General features: G+C 40.1%; 1 long non-coding RNA gene across 1 annotated transcript; it reads right to left on the bottom strand.

Annotated features, from left to right (window-relative positions):
- Positions 1–3,770: 3,770 nt before the first annotated feature.
- LOC146768780 (uncharacterized) lies at positions 3,771–10,829 on the bottom strand. The gene is made up of 2 exons (XR_014956397.1): positions 6,739–10,829; positions 3,771–5,686 (listed from the first exon to the last, which is right to left on the bottom strand). It is a non-coding gene; the product is annotated as an uncharacterized LOC146768780 (long non-coding RNA).
- Between the last annotated feature and the right edge of the window lie 345 nt (positions 10,830–11,174).

Genomic DNA, 11,174 nt, shown 5'->3' with positions numbered 1-11,174 from the left:
GCAGTGCTTTATCAGTAGGAGTTAACGAGGAGAGCCATGGTTTCCCATGCAGAGCCAACATTCCACTCATGCCAGCTGAGAGTAACACTGCTGAGGTTACAGACATCTCTGATGTTTCAAACTTCAGTTAGAGATACGACTGGCAGGCAGCAAAAGCCTAAGCAGTATAAAAGGCCCAGAAACTGATACAGAAGCTTAAATTAATAAACAGTTTTGTTCCATTGTATTAACCCCTCCTTTCTGCAGTGAATTCTTGGAGCTCCCTCTTGCCACAGTGACAGACTTCAGCGGCAAAACTGAGCAGACACTTTTGGTGTAAAATGTGCACCTTCAAGTTTAAAATGAATGACATCACAGCATGAAAATCAGGAATAGTCATGAGATACAGGCATGGATTTATGTGGGAGAGGTAGGAAGATCATTTTGGCAGCAAGTTTTATCTATAACTCAACCACAAAGTGATAAACATTAAATACATTGGTCAATAGCCATTGATGCAAGCCAAATACAGTATTGCTTAGAGAAAATATACACTTGGAGTGCTGATAGCTGAACCCATCCTCAAGGCAGGCAGTATTTAGGGAGCACACCTGTGTACAGCATACTTGGCTGGTAGTAAGTTCACAGCAATTGTATTATAAACAAAATTAAAAGGTCACCTTCCATCTCAAACAAAACTAAAACAAAAATACCCCAAACAATTAATATGAGTTGAAATAAATTCTGCAGACCAAGAAGATACTATTTGTATGAAATTACAAGTAACTTGATGATTCAAAAACTGATTCCCCTTAACTTCAAAGAACAGGTGTATTTAATATGTCAAAATACTAAATAGACCTTCTAAATCTGTCATCCTTATTCCAGCATGTTGATAGCAAAATTAGGGAAGAAAGTAAAAATTTAGACTTCTGTAATTACCATGATGTGAGAATGCCAGGAAGGACAGGGACAACTTGAAGTCACTGGATTTCTGAAATGGACAGAAGCTCTGTCAAAACACCATAATTTAGATTTTAGAGAGAAAGGGAGAAGCATGCAACAAATGTCAGAACAAGAGGACACAGTCTCAAGTTGTAACAAGGGAAATATAGGCTGGATATTAAGAAGTTTTTCACAGAAAGAGTAATAAAATATTGGAATGGTCTGCCCTGGGAGGTGGTGGAGTCACCATCCCTGGATGTGTTTAAGAAAAGAATGGATGTGGCACTCAGCACCATGGTTTAGTTGAAGTCTTAGAACATGGGTTGGACTTGGTGACCTTGAAGGTCTCTTCCAACTTCCAACTTCCAACATTCACTCTGTGTGATTCTGTGTATGAAGTATTTCTAGGACAGAGTGTAAGAGATTCTTTCAACCAGGAAAGGTAGCAGTAAGTGAGAAATGTTTTATTAAATTAAAGGTTTTTTCCCCTGTTTCCTGTAGGAAGTGGAAACTGAGTGCCAGATTCCTGCTGTCCCGGCTAATGTCCAATTGTACAAGCAGCAAAATGTCAATCAGCACTTTGGATTTCACGTAGTGCTTAATGCCCTTAGGCCTCAACAGAGGTGCCAAAGAAGTGTTTTTGTCTCTTCACTTTTTGGACAAACTTTGTCCTATTCCTGCTGTTCTTGTCTCAGACAAGGCTCCTGGTAGCAGCAAAATGCCAGCTGTGCTCATCCTGAGGGCTGGGATAAGGTAGGTCAGAAGAGCTCCTGCCTTTAGGGGATCAGATCCCCTTTTGCTAACAGGAGAAATAGAACATTTGCCTGGGGAGACAAAAATTTCCTTCCTGTCATATAAACAAAGTACCATCAGCCAGATATTACCTTAATAAATAATAAACTGTGAAATGGTCAGAGACAAAAGAAGATTGATAACTTTTTTCTTTTTTTTTTATGGGGAGAGGGGGAGGAGGAATAAAGCTAGAAAAGAACTGCAGAAAGCTTTTACGCCTTAACTTCTAGCAAATAATTGGCAGCAAATGTCTAACAATTTATATGAGGGAGTAAAAATATTCATTGTGTGTGTATGTGTGTTGGCTTTGAACACCATGGTCACCCTCCAGCTAAGGAGCTGTTTACATCTGCCAGCCAGCAGCCAGACACCAGCGGGGAGCTGGCAGAGCCCTCCTGGGCCCATTGTGTGAGCCCAGCCAGGGAGCAGAGCCAGGCTCCTGCTCCAGCTCTCCCCAGCAGCCAGGAGCTCCCTTGGAGAGCTAAAAATGACCTCCCTCCCTGCTGCCTGAGCCCAGAGAGGTGCTGAGCTCAGGGTCAGAGGGATGCTGCTCCCCAGCCTCCTACATGGCTCCTGTGACAATGTCTGCTCAAAATTTTCAATGCCTCAAAGTTTCAGCCTGTGATTTACCTGCTTCTGGTATAATACTGCAGTCCTTCTATGCAAAGCAAAATAAAATTATCAAGAGGTTGTCTCTCAGTGTCTCAAATCTCCAAGAAAATTTCTTTTGAGCTCAAATATGTGGTCAAATTATATTTTTACTGACCTGTTTATCTTATTCAGGTAAGTCCTTTGGAAGCAAGATATGAAAAAAAAAATTAATCTCACTAGGAAGTGAGGTGAAGAAAGGTGAGTTACAACTGAGATTTTCACAGATTTGAAAGGGATTTTGTACTTAGAACCAGGAAAAAAATAAAGTTAGATTTCAAAGTTATTAGAAGAAAATGTAAAACTGTAGTGAGTTTTTATATAGTGTTTCCAAACAGAAGTCAAGAATCAAAAAAAAAATGAATAAGATTGGCTTAAACATCAAATTTTACTTATGATAGATATGTAGTTCTTCGCATTTATGTATATTTTATAGCATTGGGCATTTTTAATAATGATGATGGCTAGGGAACTTCTAATAAATACTGAGAATCTTCTATATGTAAGGGAAATGTAGAATGTGTAAGAGAAGCATAAATTTACAAAGCTTTGTAAACTGTAATATTATCTAAAGTTTTGAATTGTGGAGTCAGTTAAGTACTAGAAATTTCTTTATGATAAGAGATACTTTGGAACTCTCCTCATCAAAAATGTTGATGTCAGATTTCAAAGTCTAAAACATTTCATTTTGAAGGCTTGGGGGTTTTCCCGTAAAATAATTTAGACCAGGGTACAAACTGCAGAAAGTATTTAAGCTCAAACATGATTAATTAAAAATGGTGTGATTTATTTTTGTGACCAGCCTTGGTGATAAATTAAGTCTGGTGCATTTCAGAGCTCAGCACATGCTCTGTAAATGTGGTGAGTGAGAAATTCTCGAGTGCTTCTCGTGGAAGCAGAGAAGTTCATCCTGCTCCTCTGGAGTTTCTTATGTTCTAATGGCCGCAGGGAGGAAAATAGAGAAGGTCAAAAGCTATATGACCTGAGGCATTTCTCGGGAGTGAAAACTGTGCTAGGAGTAAGCTTCTTGTAAGTTCCCCAGGTTTCTGCACATTCACTTCTGGGAGGAAGTCTTCCTGAGTGCAAGAAAAATAAGTTTAAAACTGAAGGTAAAACTCCTTGAGCTATCTGAGTCCTTCATTCAGTAAGTGAATGAAAAGTAATTTTTAAGTAAGTAGTGAATGACATTAGCAAATGGATAGATGGGAGCAGATGAATGATGAGACAATGAATAAGTGAGGAAGGAATGACTGGTAGGTGTGATTTGAAAGGACATAGCCCAGAGCTATATTACAGCCTTAACAGGACTCTCTAAGAAAAGAAAAAAGAAGCAGGAGAAGCACCTGAGTCACCTGCACCATCAGTTGTTGCCAAATATTTCACTGGTTTTATTCTTACTTTTCTACTTGTTGTTTTTTTTGTTTGTTTTTTTTTTTTTTTTGGGGGGGGAGTGTTTTATTTTGTTCTAATCAGCATCTTTGATGCAATGATTGTACCAATTAGGACTCTGAAATATACTGCCAACCCTAATTCTAGACCAACTGGGACTTATCTACTTGCTTGTCTGGGAACTCAATCTCTGAATGGAGCTTCTAGAAACACACATGGACACCTCCAGCTCCAATAAACTTCCAGCACTGCTGTAAGCACTGTCTTGGGCTCACTGGCCAGTGCAGCTGGGATAGCTGAGGCAGCACTCACAACTGTCCCATCCATCTCCCAGCAGTGCCTGAGCAGGACAGATATCTGAATTACCTCTGTTTACAATTTGTCCTACAGCCATCAACAGAAACTGGTAGGCATCAGTGTGGCCATGTGAATGCTAATCATACAGCTATATATCACGCTGGAAATTGTAAATCCCATTTAAACTTCTTTGTTATTATGGTTGAACTTTGAGCCGTGTGCAGCTGGAATAATGGCCACTTCCCAGCTAAATCTATTTCTAAATGCAAGTCAAAGCCAAGATTCAAACAGTCTTCAGCTGAAGTCAATATATTGAACTCTTAATAAGTTTCAGGCTGTTTTGTGACTGAAAGACTCTCTTACATATTACCACAGATGGCAACAACCACTAAAAATTATTTGAAGTCAGTTTTTAAAATATCCTCTGAAACATAATTCTGTGGGACTGGTAGTGTAGATAATCCATGTTTATCAAACATTCCCATAAGAAATCTGACTTTAATCTCTGGCTTCATTTACCTGTAGTATTACTTACTTGGCACTATAAAGCAGTGAATCAGAACAATATTCAAAAACACTGCGGCACACTGAAAATGGCCAATTCTTTCAGTGTTTTCCAAAGTACAGAGAATTATGGTTTTTATCTTAGCCTTGTTTTTCTTCTATACTGTTGACAGCCTGAAGTAGAGCGTAACCTCCTTTATTGCTGTAACACTTACACAAAAATATCTACAGTACCCAAACGATCCAGAAATTCCACTGTCAAAGGTAACACCTGTCCCTTTTGCATGCAAGTCTACTTTAAGGAGATTTAAGATTTCAGGCCTTCAGATTTCTGTATGAATGTGGGCAATGATGCATAATGAATTTAAAAACAGAAGGAGCCTAACATTTAGTTGAAAGCACTTTTGGATAAGACTACTTGTTTCTTGATGCCCATGACAAGCTCTGTAGTTTGGCATGCCTCCTTCTGTTGCTGCTTGGAAGATTTCCCTAGGTGAAGTGGAATCTGGTGAATGATTACACAGGGTTACAGAAATCACTACCCACAGAATGTTTCTTCAAGTACTTCAGCAAGAGAGAAGTCACAAAGTTTTTCTTTCATTCCCATCTTTTTCATCCCATCTTCTTCTTCCCATCTATCAGAGAAGGGAGCTACATTGAAGAGAGAGAGAGAAAGAGCCTTTATCAGAACACAGGGAGAGGAAAGAAGGAGTAGCCTATTCAGCTACTCTTGAGGGGAAAAAAGAGTTAACTGTTTTCTGAACTGAACACCAAATTAAGCGGCCAGTTATGACATACATGAGTATTGTATGTCACAACATAAGAGAGGAAAAGAGATTTTAAAATTATGGCAATACATGGATGAATAAAAAACATTTGCTATTCAGGGCAAAAGTTAACATGAGATGCTTGCTAATTCTGAAAATAAAGATTTAAATAGAATCTGACAAAAAAAAAAAAAAACCCAAACATAACAGTGTAAACTGCTAGTGTTACAAGTTTTGGACTACCACAAAGCTTTATAAAGGACTGGGCAATAATACTTCACAGAGGTAAAATGAGGATGAAATCACAGCTGCTTCAGTTCTATTGCTTCTTCAGTGGTGTTCACTAAGAGTGACTGCAGACCTCTCTGCAGAAAAGTAGAAAGAAAAATAGGGGGAGTTATTTTCTTCACATTGGTCAAGAGTGAAATTTAAATCCTTAAATCTCTAAATTTTTTTCATTTCTATGACCTCATTACCTCACCAATGCTTACAGTAGAGAGTACTGTATAAAGCATATTCCTCTCTAGAAACAGCACTGTTACTCATGTAAGGTGATTTTGTAAGAAAGCCAGTCTGGCAGTCTATTCTATTACAAAGCATTCCAGTGAAAGCAAATAGAAACCCACAATTCACTAGAAAAAAAAAAAAAAAAATCCATTCTGCTGCCTGTGCTCTGCTCCATCCATAAGTAAGAGAACAGAGTACGAAATAATTCTCCTTGTGACGCACAGCTCCATAGGGCTGAAGTGTTACAATGTGCTGCTTGAGTCAGAACTGACAGGGTGCCAGCCTTGCATTGGTTAGAGCAAACAGAGCTCAGCTTTAAATTTCCATGCTGTTACACAACTGTGCAATTACTTAAAGAACTGCTTGTACTCAAACAATAAAGGCCATCTATTTTCCTGTTACTGTGCTGATATAATTGTCCCCACCACAGGCACATTTTCATACATACACATACGTATTTAAATACACACATGCATTGCAGCATTTTAACTGCTCACAACTTGGCCTTCAAGGATCTTCCCATGTTTTTACAGAAGTTTGAGACTTGAGGCTGCTGCAACTAGTGAAGGAAGAGGTGGACTTGTAGTCCAGCTAATGATGTGATTCAATTCCCTACCAATCTCAGTAGTTAGCAGGATCCACACACTGAAGTGTCAGAAAGCAACAGCCAAATTTGCTGCTGCTGTTTTCAGAAAGGGTGGTGCCATTATAACTTGTCTCTCACTTCCATTGATCAGTCATTAGCAGAGTCATTGCACTCACCAGGTCTCTATTGGCTTTGTGGGAGATGCCCACTGATAGCAGAGTGTACAGTAAAAATACCTGCAGTAACACTGTTTGGAAAACTGTTAGCAAACACATTACTACTGAGAGGAAGTTTGGCTCCAGGTTTCACTGGACACTGGGTTACCTTACAGTCCAGAAATGACAGATCCTAGGGTCTGTCTCCAGGAAATCCCAGGAAATGGTGTGCCAAAGTTTCAGCAATGCAGTCCAAAGGTGGGACAAATGGACAGAGCCCCCTGAAACCCAGGCAGGGCTGGCCATGGGGCAGCTGCCAGCCTTTAGATGCTGCAGCAATCAGCTTACTTCCTTTCAGAGCCTGAATCAAGATAGCAGTGCTATTCTAGTTTGGTTAATCACAGCAAATCATATGACTAATGATTAATCATTCAAGTATTTATCACTTCAGTATAATTTCTGCATACTATTATTGGGGTTGCACCTTCACTAGTGTGGCTCAGGCACGATTGGATCTGACACTTGGGGAGCATCTTTCAGCAAAGAGCTTAAAGAGCTTGAGAGCCTTAATACTGACAACAGGTGAGGCTGCTGTTGGCTTGGAAGCAAGCAGAGGAACAAGGCACAACAGCTGTGAGAGAAAGCAGAAGCAACACAATTTGATATCGTCTCCAGACTACCCCTTGAGGTCATCCCTGCAGACCCAGGGCTCTTCATCCCCCATGAAGGGCAAGGGAAGAAGATTGGTGGAAGGGGCTGTGGGTAAAGGGCCTGAACTAGACTGCCCTGAGGCATGTGCTGCTCTGGCAGTGATGTGATACTGCTTGCACAGCACCTGCAAAAGTACTCCTTGGGTGGCTGTGCTCCAGCTTTCCACCTTACCATGTGTTCCCCCATGCAAGCATCGCAAACACTTGTGACATCTTCTTTCCTCAAGGAATCCTAAGAAGTTTGTGCCTCATCTACTCCAACAGGATTGAAATTAAGGGATAAAGCAAATTCAAAGGTAGTCAAACAATGGTATGTCTTGAGCACCCGAAGCTCACATTTGTCCTTTTTCTTTTCAATGCAAGTGCTGGTAGGCAGAATTTCTGAGATGATTGTGTCATAGAACTTTTCCCCATCTTCAGCTTTTGATGGAGTTAAACTTTCACCTGGTTTTTGTTATGACATACCTGCTTGGGGACAATTAATGCTGAGAAAATCCTGCTATCATACCAGTATTTCTGGATTTCTCTACAGCCTTTCGATCAGCACAGTTGACTCTCCCATTTAATTTTTATGTGTTTGTCTAGGCAAGTGAACTGCAATCATTTCTGCAGTCCAGCTCCTCCCCTATCTTTTCCCACTAGTTGCTTGGGGTTCAGGCTGACTTTTGTCCTACTAAATGTGTGTGAGTGTTGGGGGGAAGAAAGGTCTATCCTTTCTCAGCTCCCTAAGCCAAGTTGGGATTCTGTCAGATTACTTCAGGGGCTTTTTTTCAGAAGTTGTTGCTACTGGTCTCCACTAAGATCACAATCTACCTTTTCTTTACCCCACTGTGAAGGGGGAAAGCAGGGGCTACGGCAGAAGTGGAAGGACTAGAGACAAGTATGTAATACAGACAGAAGAATTACTCTTTGGCATATTGTTGAAGACACAAGAGAGTCTTTGTGGATTCCAGTCCCTTTAGTTCACTGTTTTAAATAAAATAGCCATGGGTTGACATATAGAAATTGTTCTGGAAACAGGAGCAAAGAATTCCATGCTTTCAAGTCAAGGCAGCAGCTAAATGGCAATTTAAAACTGCAGGCTTGGTCATGTACATTTGAATTTTTAGGGTTTCTGATCCCTAAATCCTGTCTCACATCTTAGCCCAACTTGTAATAGTGCCTCCTTATGACTCCTATCATAGAGCAGGAAGTTTCTACAATGTTTACTGTTGACCAGTTTTGTGAAAGTGTAACAATGAATAGCACAGCAAATATGAGATAACAGTAAGACCCACTCATTGTTGCAAGAAACAGGTTAGATGGCCACCAAATAAACAAGAGCAATTAACACCCCTGTCTTCCAGCCCCACCATCTCTCCGGGGAATCCTTGATTCCTAGGTACAATCTCAGTCTTTTTGTCTACTATTACTGATGTCTCATCCTCATAGGATGAATTTAACTTAGAATTCTACCTCATTCTCTTCAGAATGCAGTCCTGTCTACTAGATAATCTAATGTCTCATCACTTTGGGTCACATTCAGACAGCTGTTAAAAAGTTCATGCTCTCAAAGTGCTATGGGGCAGAGGGTTATCTTTTCCCTTCGAGAACTCTCTACATAAAGACAGAGCAGGACAAAAGTCTTCTGGTATGATTTAAAGGTCAGAAATTGTCTGCTGTGTTTGTACACAGCTAATGTTTTGCCTGCGCAAGCCAACATGTTGCATGTAGAGGACAGTGCCCTGGTTACTCTTCTACTTCAGGCTACAGCTGGCATTTAGGATTCATTAGTTGGAAAGGAGCCAATTATTTAGTTACTCAGTTGTCATTGTGTCTCCACGGGGGCTCTCCCAGAGCAGCAGCACCTCCCAGCATGTGACTTGTGGTGCCCTGGGATGCTCCTTTCACAGGGCCACATGCACATGTCAGGTGTGTGACCCTGTCCCCTGGACCATGGCCACCCATCACACAGTTCATGGTATCTCACAGTCATGGCAGTAACTGCACAGCCTGTACTCACATTCCTGGGCACTCTGCTTAAGCTTGTGGACAGCATACGTTTCACAAGGTATGGCATGTACAGTTTCTGCTGTTCAGGGTATGTGTACATATTAAAATAAAGCCATCTGTAAGTGTTTGTGTGTGCTTGCCTGGGAATAACTCTGTGCAGAACCAGGATTCAGTCCTAGAGCAAAGTAAGAGAATCACTGTCCTATGGGCATTTAAAAAAATATGACTCTTAATAAAGTGATGATAGTCCTATTTTTAATTTGGCTTCTGTGTCTGCTCAGTAACGATTTTTCATAATGATTTATTGGCCTGGCTTTTTACTGCGGTCTTCCTCCTAACACTTTAGGAACGATAAAAAGCCTTGGTCCTAAAATATAGTTCTTTATAGATGTCTTCTGGAGAGAAATATCAAAAAGTGTCATAGGTTAGCCAGATATTTTTGGTTGTCTCATTTATGCTTGGCTCAAGGCTTACTTATTAGACATTTTCACATTCATATCCCTGGCAATGGAAGAACTATACATTCAAAAATTTGGCACATGCACAAAGATGTGCACCAACATTCACAAAACACTTCCTAAGGTTGTAGCTGTTTGAATTTCAGCTCCTTAATTAGCCAGATGCCTTTGAGAAGACATTTTCAGGGTTCTTTTCACAGTTCTATCTTAAAGGCTTCTCTGAAGATTTGATTTACAGTGGGGCTGGACCTGATATATCCATGTATTTCTAGACTGGTTCTCAATTAAAATATTTGGCCTGGTTGAAGAAAACTGATTCATAATCAACAGTCATTTTTGATGCAAAAATCAGGTATGAAGTAAAGCCAGCACAAGCCAGAGCATGTTGGCCTTACATGTGTTGGCCTTACATGAGTAGTCAGCCTGACACTGTCAAAAAACAATGTTCCACAACATTGTGTGGGGATAATCATCAGGTCTGCCTTGTCTCAGAGGCATTGTCCTCAGGGTGCTTGTTCTGCATGGTAGGAGTGCAGAATGTCTTGGAGACAAATGCAGATGCCTTTCCCCATCCTGACAACCTTAAAAGGTTTTGTCTAGACAAGAGCACATTTTTTGGCATAATTATCCTCTTGCATTTTAATTTTGCATGCAAATAATTAGAACTGTAATGTTATAACTTCAAGCTGGCCATGCTACTTGTAGAGACCTGAACCAAATTCTGAGAGGCCTTTGGGAAAATAAGCTAGAATATTGAGAAGTTAGCACAGGGTCTTATAAGGAAAAAAAAAAATAAAGGCTAACATAGATTTAAACACAACACTAATTAATATATATACTGAAAGGTAGTGAAGACCCTGTTTCATAACTGTGCCTTTGGACTGGTTGACAGCTGCTGGATATACACACACTTTCACTCATCTTTGATTTGGAAATTATTCATTACCACCTTTAACAGCAGAAAGTTTCCAAAGCAGTGGAAAGCTCCAACAAAAGAGAAGGAAGATAGGTTGTTATCTCCAGTCTGCCTTTTGTTTCCCATTGTACACTGTGTGTGGTTCAACTGTGTGAGGCAACAAACAAGGCCCCCAAAGTGGACTGAAGAAAGATTAAAAAGGTGTATTTTTCTCAGTGTTTTTCTAGGTTACCAGTTACTCATCCTGGTTCACTGTGAAGCTGTACAATGGGAGAGCATACGGATGGGTAGATATGACATGGGAACACACTCTGCCACAAAAATAAATCTTCAACTAAATGGGGCCTTAGTCAATTTATCATTCAAGCAAGTAAACTAGTTTGTTACATTGGATGTGCTGTACTCAAACTATTAAAAAAGCCCTATCTCCATAGTAAATATGGAAATTGGGAACTCAAACTCAATTTATTTTTTACTTGGTACAAATATATCTGACATAACCATCTAACTTTGTAGATGTGCTTGTAGC

Source organism: Lonchura striata, chromosome 1 (assembly GCF_050655825.1).
Source record: "Lonchura striata isolate lonStrDom1 chromosome 1, ASM5065582v1, whole genome shotgun sequence".
Lineage (NCBI taxonomy): Eukaryota > Metazoa > Chordata > Aves > Passeriformes > Estrildidae > Lonchura > Lonchura striata.
The sequence above is the reverse complement of the archived record's forward strand: the minus strand, read 5'-3'. Positions and strand labels throughout refer to the sequence as shown.